The sequence below is a fragment of the Mangifera indica genome, chromosome 1 (assembly GCF_011075055.1).
Source record: "Mangifera indica cultivar Alphonso chromosome 1, CATAS_Mindica_2.1, whole genome shotgun sequence".
NCBI classification, from domain to species: domain Eukaryota; kingdom Viridiplantae; phylum Streptophyta; class Magnoliopsida; order Sapindales; family Anacardiaceae; genus Mangifera; species Mangifera indica.
Genome location: NC_058137.1, coordinates 24,103,712 through 24,124,470, shown reverse-complemented (window position 1 = coordinate 24,124,470; position 20,759 = coordinate 24,103,712). Strand labels below are relative to the sequence as shown.

The window sequence follows — 20,759 nt, the reverse complement described above, 5'->3', positions numbered from 1 at the left end:
TCCAACCAATTCTAAAGCTTTTTGTAAATAAATAATTAAAATTCTTAAAAGATATACATAAATTTTTTTCAATAAATTAAATATACAATTTTATATATAAATAATAATATATCATTATATAATTATAACTGTTTTATTTCTTATTTTTAATTATCCAATCAAATAATAACATATAATCATTTATATATAAAAATTATACACATAGTATTACACTTTTTCCTCATGTTATAGCATATAAAATTAAGTTGATATTAAAAATACAATATAACCTATTGTTCATACTTTTAGCTACGTAAATATATACATAAATAATGTATTATAATATAATTAAATGATTTTGAATTAAAATAAAATAACACTCAATCATATAATAACACATATATATATATATATATATATCACGTAATAAAAAATATGTATATATAACATTATATAAAAAATAATACTTTAATTTCAATATTATTATATATCTATAAATTATTGACAAAACAATTAATTTCTAATATAAAAAGGTTTGAAGTTTTTAATATGCGAATTGAATAATGAATTCACAGATGATATATCATTATGTGATTAAATATTACTTTATTTTTAATTTAAAATTATTTAATAATATGATAATATATCATTTATGTATTCATTTTATATACTTAAAATATATACAGATAATTTTATTAATATGAATTTAATAATTGATTTATCAGTTTATAAAATAAAAATTAGAGCCAATATCTCAAATTGTGATTTATATCATCCATTAAGAATTTTATGTATGAGTAATATTATGTGTATGATTTTTTATACAAACAGTAAAAGATTATTATGTAATTAGATAATTAAAAATTAAAGATAAATCATACTTAATTATATAATGACACGTTATTTTTTGTATATAAAATTATATATATATATATATATATCAAAATCGTAACTATCCTATAAAAATAGACATATCACAATATTCAATAAATTTGTTATTGAAATTCAAACTCAATTAATTTAGTGTTGAAAATATAACCAGCTATTATTTGAAGATGTAGAAGCATTCAAAAGTGGTTTTTGGTCCATTGAATCTTGACCTAAGGAGTCATATTTGACTGGTTGATTCATCGGCATGTTGGTTTCCTAAATTTCAATTAAAATTTCATGTCCATATTCAAAGGCCTGATTTTTTGCTAATCACAAATTTTAAATCTTTCCCAATTCGCAATAATCTCACTTAATTAATAATTAAATTCTTAATCCAGTCGCTAACTATCTTACCCCATGGAAATGGATTACTCTCAATCATATATCTTTTTATTTTTATATACTTGGGAATGCTTAATAATTTATCTTTCAATTTACTTTATTAATTATTTTTATGATATCTTAAGAGAATAGGATATTCATAATCCTCTCACCTCATTCACGTCAATTGAAGACGATATAAATATCAAATTTGTTATCTTTTTCAGTAATTACCCCAAATAAAATTATTTCATTTTGTATGAATTTATCTCATTAACCCTACGAGATCATATTAATTTAGGTTATCTTTAGTAGAATTGCATGGGTGCCTAGTTAAGGTTATCAAAGGTTATTTTAGTAATTTACTTTTATTTTTTATATTAACTTTTTAAATTTGTTAATAATAAAATATTTTAATAATTTTTAATCTAATTATCATATTTACCTTAATTATTAAAATATTAAGATGATAATCTTGTCTTTATTACAATTCTATTATTAGTTATTAATTTTTAAGATAAAAAATCTTATTTTTAATTAATATGACAAATAATATGAAATATTATTTTAAAATAATTATATCTAATAATCACTAACACATTTTAAAGTAAAATAATATCTTAATTTTTTTATTATATACAATAAAATATAATAATTATTTGAATAATTTAAAAATTATTTTAATAAACTCTCTCCAAGGTATTTTTTTTTTTAAATAATACATCACACTCTCAGAAAGGCTTATGGGCATATTTTATATTTAATCAGCATCACAACTAAAATAAACAATTTCTTTTATATATATATATATATATATATATATATATATATATATATATATATATATATATATTAAAAATTAAAAAAAGGCAAGCAAATGACAGTCTCTTGGATCCTACCACCAAAACAATTATTTTAATAATCAAAACATGAATTGTGGGAGGCATAAATATTTGCATGTGAATATGATGCGATCACACCACGACTATGATGACAATTATTAAATCTTTTATAAAATTATAAAATTAATAATTCTTTTGCCCCCTCTCCAACTTCCCTAAGACCCCACTTATTCTTTCCTATGAATTTTTTTTATTCATAATTTTGGGAACAAGACACTGAGCACCCTCTTTCATGGAAACATAGGCAATTCTTCTGATATTTTCGATGCCATTTTCTCTTAATAAAATAACCCCTATTAATTAATTTAATTAAGAATTATTTCGAGGTAAATATTGGATGAATTAGCTCCTTTTAAGGAGACAAAATGACAAACACATAGGCTATTTAATTACAATAATTAAATATTAACGTATAAATCCTGCAAAGTATCAACATTATTATAATATGAAAACTCTTTTAATTCTCTTAAAATCATGCACCCACTTCCCACATGGCCGGTCAGTATTATCAAATAAGATTGGAGCTACAGCCGTACAGACACAAGGTGGCAAGGCAATAAAACGCCACCGCATTGCTCGGATTCTCTTCCTCAATATTCTCCCATTTTTATATATAAATATTTATTTATTTAACTATTAAATTTTGATACAGATTGATTCTTTCTTTTAATTATTTATTGTTTCATGTATGTTTATATAAATTAAATTAATTTTGAATTATACACCATTATTATGTTTTTCTTATGTATATGCATGTGTAACAAGCTTTAACTTTTTAGGATTTTAAAACCAAGAGTTTAATTTTCACCTCCCTAAAAGTCTCACCAAATAACATGGTTTCCCTTCAAATACTATAAGAGATAATAGCCCTCAAGTGACTGCTTGAGTGACGAAAGATTGAGATTCTAAACATAAGAGTAAAAGTTTAAATCTCTTTCGATAATATTTTAAAATTAAGCTTTTCACTTTTTTAGTACAGATGATGAGACCGTAATCATTAGGCTCAAATTTTACTTGCTATATATCATATATAATAATTTACCCCGATCATTGGACTCAAATTTACTTACCAACTTTTGATACAAGCTCTTTTGCACAAATGACCTTTTTTTTTTTTAAATAAAAATGATTATTGTTGATATTAGTAGGGCTGGAAAATTAATTAAGGGAACTTTATGGGGTAAATGCAACTCTTTTAAATATGTAAGTTCGAACGGAAAGATTTGCATTAATTAAGCATTGAGATAAGATTAGAATGAATTAAATTAATAGTCGGTCCAACTCATACCTAATTATAAGTAGTTGAGATTAGCTATAATTAATAACATGCATGAAACTTGAAGAAGAAACTAAAGAAAGAAGAAATAAAGAAGAGTCACAAGAAGAGATAAAATGAAAAGTAGGGAAAAGGATTCATATGCAGTTCACCTTTCTTCTTCATCTATCTATCATTCTATCTTTATCATTCAATCTCCATTATTGCATGCTCATCAACTCAACCATATCCTCCACATTATATACTTTGGTTTAACCACCACCGAAAAAAAAAAAGGCACATTAAAAAGCAAGGTTGATGTGGGAAAAAACAAAGGAAAAAAGATACTGAAATGGAGGGTGGTGATTGATTTAAGTTGTAAGCATGTACAATGGATTAAAAAGAAAACAAGAAAAGGAATGTATATATATATATATATATATGTAGATTTATAAGAGGGGTTCATGTGTGTTTGTTCTTCCCCTCTTTTTAGGGCAATTGTTTTGTATCTTGACTTGAGGTGGAGTTGTCTTTGCCTTTTCTTTTCTTTCTTTCTTTCGTTCAACCTAAAGGTTGAGTTTTTGTTGTTATTATTGTTGTTGTATTGATTCTACATGTGACATCCACCCTTTATTATTTCCACTATTAGTCTCACATTGTGAGAATCTCAATCTCTTTTTCTTCCTTAACTTTATTTTTCTTTTTGGGAATCTCATTCATCTTCTACACAACCCATCTTTGAATTTGCCATCCCCTCATTCTTCCCGTTATACACATAGAAATATTACTTTATTCCCAATTACATTGAAGTTGGCACCAAAGGCACCCTTATAGTTTCAAAAGTGACAATAAGATTTCTTTTATAAAGTTTGATGGGTTATTATCATAGACCCTTAATAGGGTTTCTCATGAATTTGTTGTCACTTCCTTTTAGAGATTAGTCCGGCATTAAAAATCAAATCATGAATTTGATGTGGTAGCATTTGACTAGATGATTTTAAAGTGAAGGAAAAAACAAATAATCAAATCACTCAATCAAAATTTGTCACTTCTTTTAAAAGATAAGTTTTATTATAAATAATATCTCTAATTTTATTAGAAATTTCCTCATAAAAGTATGAAAAAACCTAGAGTAATAGGTTTATAAAACTTTATAATAAGTGATGATAAAGTTAAATGATTGTTTAAAGGGTGTATGATGATAGTCTTAATGGAGAGTACATGAATCTAACAATAAAAATTAAAATAAGGCATTACATAGACAATTTCAAAACAATGAAGGATGTCAAAAAAAAAAAAAAGGGTAAAGTTGAGTTGATTAGATGATAAAGAAATATTGAAAGAAATGCACAAATTAATAAGTGTGTAGTTGATGCTGAATAAGGTTCCCCACTAGAAAGCAACAATGAAAGAAAAACACCTTTAGTCTTCATGATATAATTAATTAATTAATTAATTAATGAAATGGGCTTTTAATATCTTATTTCTTATAATATAAAGTTACTTGGGTTGTGAGCTGTGACAACTCTATATAAAAATAAATTTTACAATAATGTCTTGTTTGCTGCTGGGGGGTCGGTTGAGTATCATTATTTCTTGTATTGGAAACATGCCTTACTTGTATTCAGGATACTTCAAAAGAGATGCCTTTTTTTTTTTTTTTTTTAAATAAAAAATTGTCTCTTAATTTGACCGTTGGTTTATTTATTTTATGGATTTGTGGGGCTCCAATAATAAAAAGAAAAATAGTTCTGGGTACATGATTCTTTCATCTTATTCTCTTCTCTTCTAAGGAATTGTGCCTTATTTATTCACCCTCATATCTAATCTTTTCTTTAATCATATGATTCTTCACCAAAGCAAAGTGCTTTGCCTTACAACTCAATTATATTTGTCACTTCTTTTTCGGCTAACGAGGGAATCCTTCACCTCTCTCAATCACCCTCTCTTACCACTATACATTGAAATATTCATCAATATAAATAAATATTTAGCGGCTTACAATTTATTTTTTACTTCAAACATATGAACAAAATCAATTCAAATAAATTTTATGTGGGTATGATTTCATTTTAAGTTGTTTCTTTTTTTTATACTAGACAAAAATAGATCCACCCACTTTTTATCATAAACTTTAATTATGAGATAAGATGTTTTCATTTCAAATATACATGTAGACAAGAGTTTAGTCCATATAATTATTATTTACGTTATATAGATTTACATCCATGTTTGTTTGTTTGCTTGTTTTTTTTTACCATTATGAGAAATTTTATTTAAATTATGTCACTTTTTTGAGATAACCTAAACAAGTAAATTTCAAATTGTTGACCCTGTAATTATTATGTTAATGGGTCTTGATCTTAAACTCTTTTCCTTGAAAATTTTTAGGTTATTTCCCATTCAAAGTTTCCTGAAAGGGTTATTTACATTCATATTTGGCTTGTTTAGGTTACATGAAAAGGGGTCGACTACTTGACTTGACCGTTTTATTAAAAAATTGAATTATGGGGAATTGTTGGATAAGCTTGAAGGGAAATTAATTGGAGCGATGGAATCCAAGAAATCCAAAATGATAACTCTATCTTAAATTCTGGTTGGACTAGTGGAATCACCATCCGTTGGGTTGGGGTTGAAACTGAATAGGTCGATTTTGCAGTCAACAATTGGATGAGAAATTGACAAAAGCAAAAGATGGGAAATGGTGATAAGTGAAGATGGTTGGAAAGTAGCTCAAAAATCAGAGCAAAAATGACACATTTTCCAAGGCAAATGAAGGGATTTTCATAGTGAGTTAAAGGGTTTTTGTCAGGCTTCAATGTTTCCATGTGCAAACTCCGCACTTGCCCCACTGGATTTGTCATTTCATAAATTTTAGGTCGTCCTGAAAATTCCAGGACATTTAATTTTATTTGTCAAAATTGTTTGGTTTGGTTCCTTTCATATTTCTTTATTATTATTATTATTGCCCCCCCTTCTCTCTCCCCCTCCCTCTCTCTCTCTCTGCGACTTTGATTGTATTGAATTCAATTGAATTGTCTCAAATTTCAGAGCAACTGCCCTTGCCAAGAATCTTTTCCAATTTATCTGCCGACATTATAATTTAATACTCTTGTTTGCCACGCCTCTTTTTATTATATTATTCTTCTTTGGATTTCAAATCTAAACCCTGCAAATCAAAAGAAAAAGGTTAATTCCTGCCATGTGCCTCTAGAAATAGTTATGTTTATGCAGTAAAATATCAAAGTGCATGATCCAATTTAATACTCATCAGAAATTAGTAAAGAAAAAAAAAAAGGAGACTGTATGAACTCTTAAAGAATAGAATGACTAATAGAAAAAAGGGATTTTAAGTATGAAAATAAATATTTAAATTTTGTGTAGTAATATTTTAAAATTAAATTTTTAACTTATTTTATTGGATTTGAGTTTTTAATATTTTTCATTAATTAGCAAAGAAAAAAACAAAATAACGAGACTGTATAAGCTCTCAAAGGATAGTTTGAGTAATAAAAAAGTAAAATTTTAAGTATAAAAATAAATCTTTAAATCATTTTCAATGATATTTTAAAATTAAATTTTTGACTTACTTTATTAGATCTAAGTTTTTAATAATCTTCAAAAATTAGTAAATAAAAAAAAAAAGAATAACGAGATTGTATGAGCTTTGAAAAATAGTTTGAGTGAGAAAAAAGTAAGATTTTAAGTATAAAAATAAGTGTTTAAATCTTTTTCAGTGATATTTTAAGATAAAACTTTTAACTTACTTTATTGGACTTAAGTTTTTAAAACTCTTCAAAAATTAGCAAAGGAAAAGAAAAAGTATAACAAAATTCTATGAGCTCTTAAACAATAGTTTGAATGATAAAAAAATATGATTTTAAATATAAAAATAAGTGTTTAAATGTTTTTTGATGATATTTCAATATTAAACTTTTGACTTATTTTATTAGATTTGAGTTTTTAATACTCTTCAGAAATTAGCAAAAGAAAAAAAAAATAACAAGAGTGAACAAGCTTTCAAAGGGTAATTTGAGTTATAAAAAAGTGAGATTTTAAGTATAAAAATAAATGTTTAAATTTTTTTTTAATGATATTTCAAAATTAGACTTTTAACTTGCTTTTTTAGACCTAAATTTCATTTATTCGGTGTAGTTGATTTAACTCCAAAGAAAGTGAGCTTAACAGTCAAGGCCTAAATTTTTGGTCCTCTGAATTTGAATTGCATAATACATTGAAAATTTAGCTGCATTGTCTGTTCAGACATTATTCTCTTGTGTTCAAACCTTAATGAGAATAAATATTTGAATTTTGATAAAACATTTGTAGCAATTTTCAACATGGTAATTGATTGCCCATAGTCTAGAAGATGAGAATGGGATCTACTTTTTGCAAATTAAAGTTCTTGGATAATATTTTGATGTTACACCCAGCTGCCCAATTTCTAATATTTTACAAAATAACCAGAAAATGGTTGAATACTTGGTGCCCAAAAGAAGGAACTCCAAGGCCAGAAATTTGTGGCCCATAGACTTCTTGGGCTTTTCTTTGTAAGTTTGTTGGGCCACCATCAGTCTACCAGAAGTCTTTGTTTCTTTTATATATATATATATATATATATATATATATATATATATATATATATATATATATATATATATATATAAAAGTATGAGAATAAATAATTTCACTAATATCATGCAAAAACTAAAGTAAAATCCCGTTAGATCCACCTTAACAGAAATGATTATAATTTTATCATTTTAAGTATAAGAATAATATTATATATATATATATATATATAAACAAGTTATATAAATTTATATGTACAAACCAATGAAATAATATTTAATTAAGTAATTTTAAAATGAGAAAAAAAGTAAATAATTATTTCATTGAATCACAAAATATCACTTTAATTTGTGTAAATAAATTTATACAATTTATTTGTACGTATAATTTTATTGTAAGTATTATTTTGAGAAAATTGATGAGAACTTTCCTCCCCTTGTTAAAGATGTTTAAAATAAAATATTATAGAACTTCACGGTAAGTCCTTGACAATTTCAGGGAATATTTAAGACCATTGTATTGTTTCATAAAGATCTGTAAATATGTTATTATTATCTAAGATCAATATTTGAAATTATCAAATGATAAAATAAACTTTACAAGAGTAATGGACTGCAAAAGCCTGCAAAGCAAAGTTGGGCATGTATGGCTGTATTCAGGGATGCCTTGCTTTGATCTCATGTTCATGACAACTGAAACAATCTTATGTTGCAGCATATAATTCATGCAAATTATTTGATGCAAGAATATAAATAAAAACAAACCAATGTTCATTGACTTGATAGGGGTAATTACTGGAGGTTGCTGCCATTGCTGTGTATTTGTAGGGTTCCATAATTCTGCATACTTGCTTGTACCGTCCAGAGGAAGGGAAGGGAAGGGGAAGTAGGCTGTTATCTCCCACCTGCAGCCTGTTAAGAATGGAAAGCTGAATATCCAGAATCACTAAAAAATAAAGCAGAATGTGTGCAAAAAGACACAGTCACATGCACATAAATAGAAAAAGAATCCATACATGAAAAAGATGCAGTAGACACCAAAATCATTTGATTAAGTACATTGGGAAATGATAGTTAATTAGGCTGCACCCTGCCCATTGAGAGCAAGTAACTGCAGAAGCAATGCATTAAATTGAAAAAGAGACAGATTTCCATGTGTTAAAAGCACACCAGCTGATGTAAACAAACAGAATATCTAGCACATGATCATGAGCAAAACTAATCTAGAGCTTACCATGTGGAAGAACCTTAGAAAGGGATTGTGAGACTGAAAATTTGATTAAGAACTCCAGTTTGCCTTCTTCCACTTCTAAGCCATATGATAGGTTAATCATGAGCTTGAAAATATACCTCTCCACTGGGATGTTGTCAGCATTGAAGAAAATAACTGCTAGTCTCTCCACCAGTCCCTATTTTTGAAAAAATAAGAAAATGTCTCACGTTTTTGCAAACATAAATTGGTAGAGCTATATGATGAGCTTACATTTGTTTAAGAAGTTGAAATCAAAAATATAATTACACCTCCTAAATGGTTTGAAGGCATCTTCTTATATGTCAATAAGAAACACTAAGCAGTCCTTTTCTTCATGGGAAATAGAACCGCCCTCTCACCATGGAGCTAAAAATGATTTGCAAACATATATACATTTTTAATAGGAGTAGCAAAGGAATTATAAGAGATGTGTTAAGCATCAAACAACATTTTCTCGCAGTCTTTACAGAAAATATATAAAAACCTTCACTTAGAATGTAGACCTGCAGAATTTCTATACTTTTAAAATGATGGACGATTTGTGGAATATAGATGTCTTAAAACTGATTTTACAGTATAAGTCACTGCCATATGCGCCAAATTCACTCATCTTTTACAAATGAAATGGTAATGGAAACAATGGTGCCACATTCACAAGAAATAGAATTGAACCAGTTTATACAGAATATCAGCATGAAGCATTAGGACCTAAACGCAGTAAGGCTTGCATTTTATAAAATAAGAAATGGATATAATGCTGATTTATACAAAAAGCAAGTTGCCCTGAAAACTGGCATTAAACTTAATGCAGGTTACAAGGTCTCCATTCAACTGGTTCAGAATTTGACTAGCCAAAGTTTTGTAAGCACCGGGCTAAACAGGAAACATCCCACAGTTAAAAACTTACCGATACTAAAGAATGGCATGTGATTGCGTGAAAAGGTTATCCATTTTCCACTTAAAGAAGGAAAAAAGTTGTTCAGAGCTAATCTTTGGTTGAATGGAGGATTTCAACCAAATTACTCCAGATTTGACCAAATTTTATTTAATAGATTTGCAAAAATCATGGCCAAAGAGGTTGCTCCAACCAAATTCGACCAAAATTTAAGGTTCATTATTTATTTCTCTTGACTTATTTTCTTCTTATTTTGTGCCAACCATCTCTAACCAATATAACATTCAAACTTCTACTATTAAAAAGTTATTGTCAGATAAGCCATATTCAATAAAAATGACATTAGGAAAAGTTATTAATGTGTATAATAAGGTGGATGTATTGTAAATATGCACACATAAATTAAAGAGCAATGAGGCACTTAGTTTTCATCTAATTAGATTTGATCTTGAGAAAGCCTCTTTCTTTGCTACTAGATGTCAAAGGTTGATAAATGCTTTCATGGGATCAAGTTAGTGTCTTGTGATATCAAGTATGTGAATGGTTAACGTAAAATCAAGGGGTTATAGTTAAAGAGTGTGGATTTGTTGATAACAAATGAAAGCAAATGTGTTTGATCTATGTTTTATTTTTTTTATAAGAACTTCTTAAATCGCACTTTCATTTCCTAGTGTTAGAAGCAACCCAAAAAAAAATGACTAATAATAAGTACTAATGTTGGTGATTGTAGCTTTTTTATACTTGCATACATAGCTCTAATATAAGAAAAGTGACTTGAAGTTTTGTTTGCTATCAAATATATGAATATCAATGCCTGCCAAGAGTCTTGTGAATCTTTGAGGAAGACATTTTTTTGCTGAAGTTGATCAATAATGGTGAAATTGAGTTATTATAATTTATCTAGACAAGATCAATTACAATGATTCCTCTTTGAGACATCAGACGGTTAGATTATAATGATTTATTTTGAATTGTTTGGTTGAGTTGTAATGATTCCTCTTGAATTGGTTAATCCGATTTTAAAGATTTCTTTGAAATTGATTAGTTGGACTATAATGATTTTTCTGAAATTAACATTACTAGTTGAGACTAGTTGAATTGAACTGTAATGATCTATCATGAGGCCAAATTAGGTGATTGAATTGTAATGATTCTTCTAAAATTGACTAAACATCATTTTCGATATTCTTCTATTAATTTTTTTCATCTTTTATAATGAGATTTTGGATATTATTACAAACATCTTTTACATGAAACTATAAGAAAAATATTTAGGAGATATAAACCCAAGACTCAAATAATAAGTTTTAAATTTTAGCGAATCTGGCTAAAACACCTCATTTTACCAAAATTTGTGTGAATTTATTAAACAAAAGTTGGATAAATTTGAATTGTTTTGATTGAAACTCTCTCATTCAATCAGTTGAATAAACCTTCGTTTGCCTAATTCAATCAACAACCTTCTTCAACCAATCATTTTCTCCCTATTTTTCTTACTAAAACAATAGTTTCAACTAACAAAAGTAGACTTAAAAAACCCTAGTTTTGTAGTCGAAACCTATGGATCCAACTAAAAAACACAATGACTAAGCCCTAAAACACTCTTCAAACCATTAATATAAGGGTTTCAACCAACTTACACTATCCAACTAATACCAAACACCACAATAACAATCAATCTTTAGAATATTACCTTAAATTTAAAAACATGGTGAAAATGAAGAGATTCAATGAAAGACTTGAGATTCAATGAAGATGGAGAGATATGAAGAGAAAGATGAGTGAAGATGAAAAAGACATTTTTGATAGCAAGAATAGCTAACAATGAAACAAGTGTCCTTTGGTTAGAGAAAAAGTAAAATGCAGCAATTTTCTATTTTTGCATCCAACTAATATTAATTTTCTACATTTATTTTAAAAAAAGGTGTTAAAATTATGTATTTTGTACAGTGTACAAATTTTTCTATCCACAAATAATAGATAAGTAACTCTTGTGAGATCTAACACATACAAACTTTTTGAAAGCCATTAAAAAAAAACCCTTAATGGCTATTAAAAACAACTTTAAATGATTAAAATTGCCTGTGAAAATTTTAATAAATTATAAAAATTTTCAAAAAGAGTAATGTAATATAGACAAATAATAACGTATCATTGTGTGATTAGATAATTAAAAATTAAAAAATAAATTGACACCTAATCACATAATAAAATATTATTGTGGCACATAAAATTATATATAAAAGTTGTATGTATAATTTTATTATTTCAAAAAATGTGAAGGTACATACATTAAATAATCTCAAAGGGATGTATAAAAATACATCTTTAAAATAATTATTTATTCATTTATATCATCTTTTTACAAATGTATGATTTAATTCATAATTTTTATTTGCTAATAATTGAATAATTATGGTTATTGAGTTTTCACCAGAGATATCTACCTTCAAATCGAAGGATTAATGATTTGTATTTAAATTAATTAAAAAAATGTGGAGATCCAACAAACTACAAACGGGTTTAAAATTGAGCCCAGCTTCATTTTGACTTTGTGATGAAGCCTAAGGGAAGCCCATTGAGCCCAAAAATTTCCAGATTTCATCATGCCGAGTTGACGCTTCATTTCCGTTCGGTTTGATTATCGGTGAGACGAGACAGAAGGGGAGAGACGATTGCTCTTATAACTCTTCAATCAATGGCCAGTAAGTTCTTCTTTACTTCATCGGATTATTTCTTTATATTGTTTCTTCACTAGATCACTTCATATTTTAGGTAGAAAAGTAAGTGAATTTTTTTTTAATGTAATAATTGACGAATTTGAAGGGAGGACAGGTGAAGAAAAGTTAGGAAGGAGAGGCCGAGCGTGCGTCGTGGTTCTTGGAGATCTCGGCCGTAGTCCTCGTATGCAATATCATGCTCTTTCTCTTGCTCGTCAGGTAATCTATTACACTTAGCCGCTAACGTTATTGTGATTCATTATTTTTAAAGTAACTTTGAACAAGTTCTACGGAAGTGTTTGAACTGGATATTGCAACGTGAAATAGCTATTTTAGTAAAATTCAATGGAAATGTAGTAGTGAAATAAGAATGATTATTTTCGTAACATATAATAACTGGTAAATATTACCGTTTTGGTGTTAAGAAGAAAATAGAAAAATGAGTATCAGAGTTGACATTAAAGCCGAAAGTGAACAAGCTGTCCACTAAACATCAAGAGAAGTGATTCAAGCACTTCTCAGTTCAATTTATAGGTGCTTCACGACTATGAGTGATAAAGAAAAATGAAATGCCTCAGAAATTAAAAGAAAATGAAGCATATTAAATCACTAAAATCATGTTACCATCATTCTTTGCTATTGCTAGGGAGGCCGGCTGTTATCATAAGCTATGTTGAAGATTTTTGAAAGATTGTCTTTCCTGGAGTATTTATGATACTTTGGTTGTCAACGGTACTTCTAGTTTTATAGAATTTGTCTGGTTACTGTTTTGCTTATTTGGGTTGCGCTACTTGGTTTTCTTTTCTGTAATATATTCATGGTAAGGGATGCCAGTCTTGAAATTTGATTCTTGATTGTTACATCGTGAAATAATAGTAATGTCGTCAATGAAGCTAATTTTTTGGATTGTTTTAGGCTTGTATTCTGTAGTCCATATTCAAAATGAGGGTGATTCTATTCTTTTGAGAGTTTATAAAAATTCTTTTGTCATTCATTCTGCATGTAATTTCATACTACTTGTTTATGGTCATACTTGCATAGATATTGTAGACTAAAGTATTATGATGTCACAACTTTATCTCTCCTCTAGCTCAACGTCTCCATTACTTCCATGGAGGATTATTATTCTTAGGTTTTGACTTGACTGATCCTGTAGCTTCACATTTATTCATGCAGATGTCTTTGGAGGTTGACATTGTTGCTTATGGAGGTATGCCTGTCTACACAAGATATTCCATATGATGCAATCTTTCCTTCAGCTAAAAAATAAAATGACAAAAAATTTTTGATTTCTTTCTTTTATTTATTAATTGATAAAAAATCTTTCCTTTGTACATATGTGTTGCTGGTATTTATAATTTGTATATTATTGTGTACAATATGTGAATGTATATCTGAAGTTCTAACGTTCATTTTTCGGGTTCCAAGTCTGAATTCCAACTTAATTAGCAATTTTTACTCCTTAGGGGGGTTTTAGTATAACAGGATAACATTAGTTTTTGTGAAATATAGAGGATACAATAGTGGTGCTAAATTCTGACAGATGTTGAGACATGATCCTTATGTTTTGCAAGTTGAAAGAAGACAAGAATAAATGATTTGTTTGTGAGAGTACTTTTCAAACATTAACAGGATTAATTCTAAATTGAAGCTCAGATGTAGCAATCTTTCTCAGTTGTCATGATGAAGCCTTATTTAGGTTATTGCCTTCTCCTTTAGTAAGATTGCTGAACCCTAGATATGATTATCTACTTCATACCTTATTATTATTTTTTTCTGTTCTTATATTGTTCCAAGCTCTTACAATCTCTCCCATTATTTCCAGTTCTAGATAACTGTGTACATTAAGGCTTTTCACCTGAAAAATATAACTATTGTGTCTGAGATCAATTCACATCCAGCCCTAATATTGAAGTTATTTTCTGTTTGGCATCAACATTGTCTGCAATAAACTAAACCACCTTTTGGCATATTGTGTCCTCTCCATTTTTCCTCCTGCAAATCACCATAATCTCACATCAACATGAGATGCATTGCTCATAATGCAGTGCCTTCATCTTCATGTCAAGTGTCTGGGTTTTGTGCTTAATTGTATATTTGTTTACTCTATGTCTTCTATTACAATATTTGGGCATTAGTGACAAAACTCAAGGAAAAGATGTGAATCATCCTTATGATAGAATTCATATTCTTGCATCATTGTGGGCATTGGTGAGGAAATAGAACAATATTTAGGGGATTTTTTCTATGCAGAAGGATTGGAAAGTTTTAGTGGCTTGATGTTATTTTCATTTCCTTTTTGTAATCTTCTAGTGGACCTCCGCTTCACCCTAATTATCATATATTTTATCTGATTAATATAATTTTCTGTTTCTTGTTAAAAAAAAAACACAAAATTTGGTTTTTAGGTGCAGACTTGCAGATTCTTGTGCAAGAATTTATTTGTTTCATGATGCTATTAAATATGCTACTGTAGTCACTAATTTTAATGTTTGGACAGGTTCTGAGCCCCACACTGCTGTTATTGAACACCTGTCTATTTATATTCACACAATGGTATTTGCATGGTTAAATCTTTAGCTATTAGCTCTTTGATTTTGTAAATCTCTATTTCAATTGTTTCTTCCCCCATAAATATTTGCAGACTCCATGGTCAATAGCTCCTCGAGGCCTACCAAAGTTGCTTCGTCCTTTACTGCTTGTGCTCAAGGCTTTAATTCAGTTTTTCATGCTTCTCTGGTTTCTTTGTGTTAGAATATCTTCTCCTGATATTTTTTTGGTGCAGGTGAGTTCCTACATTATTTTGAGTGAACCCATTTTTCTTGTTTAATTCATTTGTGATGAATTAAGTATTGGTGCTTATCACTTGTTGATGCATCGTCTTTTCTTTTGAAATTCAAACCCTCATCTGTTTTAATCACTTATCAGTGATAGTTAAGACTAATGTAGCACTAATTAGTGATGCTCTCAATTATAATTAGTTCCCAAAAAAAAAAAAAAACTCTTCAAAACTTTATGTCTTTTACCGTAAGTCTTGGTGTGAATTTGGCTTAAGTCATAAAGTGGTCATAATAAATAAGTATTAATGTTATTTCATTTATTTTTCATGTTTAAATGAGAGTTCTAAGGTGATTTCCTTTTTCTTTTTCCTTTTAAGTTTAAATCCATCAAAATTAATATATTTCGTATTTGTCCTCGCATATTAGATATTGAAAAAACCCATTACTTTACAGTAATAATGTCATACTATAATTGTAATTACTTTATGCCAAATATTAAATGCATATTTATTTTTTCAAGAAAAAGAAATGATTTAATTATATATCAAGGAAGGTACATCATACATTAAGTGGAACCAGAGGGCTTTAAAGAACAGAAAAGGGAGTTGAAAAAGGGAAATCAAGCCACTACAACTTTCCAACCATGAATAAATAGAAAAGAAATCCGAAAACTGTTGAGTAACAAAAGCCTGCAGAGAAACCAGCTCATGAGTTCTATCATGCAGTTTGAAAAATTGTTTTTATTTGTTTCACTCCAAATAACCAGTGCAGCAGTTGAAACAGACATCTCCATAAAAATAAAGTTTTCTCTCGTCCTCAAAATTTATTATGGTGCTCAATATATGTAGCATCAGTAGACTTTGTATATGCCTCTCTGTAGATTTTAAACCGTAGTTTTAAAGTAATTGGTAATTAAGAGAAAGCTGATTATAGATTTCCACATACTTTCTATACATAAACACCAACTTGGAGATGGACAAGCATCTGGCCCGTTTCTGTTGCACATCAGTAGTATGACCTTCCATGAGGCACCAACTGGGTAATTGTAACCTTAGCTTTCCAAATTTTCACTGCTGGTTTAACTGCTCCAAATATTCTTTAATGTGTTAACTCTAGTCCTAGGAGCTGGTTGTTATCTCCTTGAATTTAATTAATTGCAGTTAAGTTGTTCAGTTCTAGAACAAAGAATGTTTTTTTTTTGCAACATTATAAAATGACTTTGATAACTTTGCATGACATAAATTCTTTTGCTATATACAGGACATTTATTTGTGTTTTAATATATCTTCGTGCTATTATACATTAACTGTTTGTTATCTGCATGACATTTAACAGTTTATAATCTGCATGATTGCTGCTGATTTCTTAATCTTTCATGGTCTTTGCTAATATAGAATCCTCCTTCCATTCCAACCTTATTGGCTGTAAAATTGGCAAGTTCACTGAGAAAGTCTGCATTTATTGTTGATTGGCATAATTTTGGATATACATTGCTTGGTTTGTCCCTGGGAAGAAGTAGTCGCTTTGTTTCAATATACCACTGGTACCCATAAAGTCGACCTCTAAAGTTCTCTTTCTTTTTTTTTTATGACAGTTTGTTAGCTATATAACAGATTTTACTATTCTTTGTTTAGGTTTGAGAAGTTTTTGGCAAGATGGCAAATGGTGCTCTGTGTGTAACACAGGCAATGCAACATGAATTGGCTCAAAACTGGGGAATTAAGTAAGATGGTCAGCTCACAGTCACAGTTTGATTCTGTATTAGACTTTATGATGAAGTATTATAATGGTGAGTTCTGGATTCTTTTGTCAAATTGATAGAGCTACTGTATTATATGATCAGCCTCCAGAGTTTTTCCATCCAACATCGCTTGAGGAGAAGCATAGGGTAAATTACATTTCTTTTCCGAGGTCTAATCCAGAATATATTGTTCAAAATATTATTCTAAATTGTGGACTATAGTTGTTTTGTAGACTGGATAAGAACCTATGTCAGCCTCGGGGTATTCAAGATTGTATCAATAATGGTAAGTTTTTTCGTCACCCAGTTGTTCCATAGTTCCCATTGGTTCATGGATTGTAACAGGACAACTTGTTGCCTTAATATTTACACTTAAAGGGATTAGGGGCCCCCACACAGATGAGACTCTGTTTACACTTCAGTCTGGCACTGATATTTTCTTAAAGCCTAACAGGCCAGCTCTTGTTGTAAGCAGTACAAGCTGGTGAGTTCTTCTTTTATGAATTTTTTATTGATGTAAACACTTAATGCTTATGTTACTCAGGTTGTATGCACCATTTATCATTCATGCTTGTTGCTGTGCCCTTTATTAGTTGCCATGTTCATGTTATATATGCCTTTTCACATATCATATTTTGTGTGCCAAGCTTTTAACGAGTATTTTATATCTCATTGACTTTCTTGTACTAGTTCTGTATAAAATCTCTCTCGTCTTCTCTTCTGGCTTGCTAATAAGCGTCAGAAATGTCTATATGGCTGATGAACATTGAGGGGAGGCCCCCATTTATGAGTGAAATATGGCATGTATGATAATTTTGGAGAGGACCTGTTTTATAATTATTGTTATTATAGTTAAAGATAGAAGGCCGCATATCAACTTTTAGAGTTTTTTCTCATAATAAATGTTTCACTAAATAAAATAGTCATAACTAATTTTAAAATTAGATTATTAAATGTTGGCTCTTATACTCAAAATTTGCAAACGTATGCAAGATAATTCAATGTTGCCCATTCTTTATCATTTATGGCCATATTTATTATAAAACTATGATTCATTTGTGCTGCTGATGCATGTGAATCTCATTATATTATGATTATTGGTTTTTGATTGGTGTTGTAAGAATAGATGAATCACAATGAGTATAGAATATAGAAGTGCTCATGGTGGATCTGTTTTGTTCTTATGGTGCTAATATTACTGATAATATTAAAACCAGCTTTTAGAAGGATTTAAACACTATCTGGTTTTTCAATTAAGTTAGAAGGATCCCAATAATATTTGCTGATACCTTATCTGAATGCAACGCATGTATAGCTGCTGCTTGTAAATTTTTAATGTACTATGCTTGTGATGAAATGATATCATCTACTTTTGACAAAAATGAGGTGAGACGAGTTGTTTATTTTAAATTATGACATCTTTTTAGGACTCCAGATGAAAATTTTGGTATTCTCCTGGAAGCAGCTGTGATGTATGATAGACGTGTTGCTGCAATACTGAATGAAGATGATTCAACCAATGAAGAGATTCTTTGGAAAGAAATTTCTGATGAGAAGTCATGCTTGTTTCCTAGGTTATTGTTTATCATCACTGGTATAACTCTGTTGCTTCTTATGCAATTTCACATCCACATGGACACCTAGTCACTTGAGATTTTTTTTATCTTGATGAAGGCAAAGGACCTGAGAAAGAAAAATATGAAGAGAAAATCAGGAGGTTACGCCTTAAACGTGTGGCATTTCGTACCATGTGGCTTTCAGCCGAGGATTATCCATTGCTTCTTGGTATGTTGTTTATTTTTAATTTGTTTATAATTTCTTTGAGAACCTACCCCCACCAAACAAGAAATAAAATGCTGTGAAAGTTCTCACTTCTTTTTGCTAAAAGTGTGTACGGTCCGGTTTGGTGTGGTTTGAGAGATTTTTCAAATTAAACTAAAAAAACAGTTTGAAAAATTTTCAAACCAAACTGTTTGGATTACGGTTTGACCCATAATTATCAATATCTTACGATATGATACAATATAGATAAAAAATGATACGTGTCATAAAGTGTATCGAATTAATACGATACATATTTCTTATACGAATTGATATATTTCTTTAAAGAAAATGAATGCATTAGGGGTGTATATGAAAAATTTTAAAATATTAAAGACATTTGTGATGTTTTTCAAAATGATAACGTTTCAATTATAATATTTTATTAGTAATTTATTATTTTAATTTTTAAAAGGTGTATCATACAATATGATACATAATATGGTAAATTGAGTTTTAAATATATTATATGATACACAATTTGAGTATTATAGTTTGAATATTTTAAAATCATTTACATATATATATATCATTTAATAAAATTAGTTGAATTATAGTTTTCTAAATATAATATACACGTGTAAAATAAATATAAAATATATATACAATATACATGTACAGAAAATAACAAAATAAATATGAAAAACAAGTTGTACACCTAATTATTTATTAGAAAATTTTATCAAACATAGTTTTATATATATATAAATACGGTTTACGGTTTGGTTTGGTTTGAAAATTGTTCAAACTATAATCTGAACTGAAAAAGAACGGTTTGAAAAATTCCAACCCAAACCAAACCATTTTATAAACTAAAGTAAACTAAACCATAATTTTTAAACGGTTTGGTTTGGTTTTACGGTTTGAATCAAATTTTGCACACCCCTACTTTCTACTGTTTCTATTTCTTGTTTACTTATTAACCGTCTTTCTCATTTACAGGATCAGCAGACTTGGGTGTTTGCCTGCATACGTCATCATCAGGGTTAGACCTTCCAATGAAGGTGTGTTATTATAGAGTTTCAATTATAGCTTCAAGTTTCAGAGTGTACATGTGGTAAGATAAATATTGTTATTTAAGCAATCTCTCACTTTACTAATTTCACTAAAATTATCTCCTATTTGCCACCAGGTAGTGGATATGTTTGGTTGTGGACTGCCTGTTTGCGCTGTTTCCTACTCTTGGTGAATCCTTGTTTATTATCTCTCATCACTCCGCATATGTTGCATACTTTCATGGTTTTATGTTGTTTGGATGCTACATTCTCTTTAGTAATGCCAATTTGCCTTTGATCTTAATGAAGCATTGAAGAACTTGTTAAAGTTGAGAAAAATGGCCTTCTTTTTTCATCATCTTCAGAGCTAGCCGATGAACTTCTGGTAATTACATTTACTTTACTAGCATAAGTGCTTGGATTATTTCCTGATTGATACTTAAAGTTTTTGCTAGTTTTATTTTTGCAGATGCTCTTTAAGGGTTTTTCCGCAACAATGTGATGCTCTGAAGTTGTTGAGGAATGGTGCATTGGGAACAGGTTCTTCTTCAAGGTGGGCTACTGAGTGGGAAGAGCATGCCAAGCCTTTAATATCTG

The 20,759-nt window shown here is 29.0% G+C and overlaps 1 long non-coding RNA gene and 1 pseudogene across 1 annotated transcript; one reads left to right on the top strand and one right to left on the bottom strand.

Moving 5' to 3' along the window:
* Positions 1 to 8,484: 8,484 nt before the first annotated feature.
* Positions 8,485 to 9,648, bottom strand: LOC123205019. The gene is made up of 3 exons (XR_006499703.1): positions 9,480 to 9,648; positions 9,193 to 9,367; positions 8,485 to 8,870 (listed from the first exon to the last, which is right to left on the bottom strand). It is a non-coding gene; the product is annotated as an uncharacterized LOC123205019 (long non-coding RNA).
* A 3,026-nt stretch (positions 9,649 to 12,674) lies between these two features.
* LOC123224381 lies at positions 12,675 to 20,758 on the top strand (annotated as a pseudogene).
* Position 20,759: the final 1 nt, after the last annotated feature.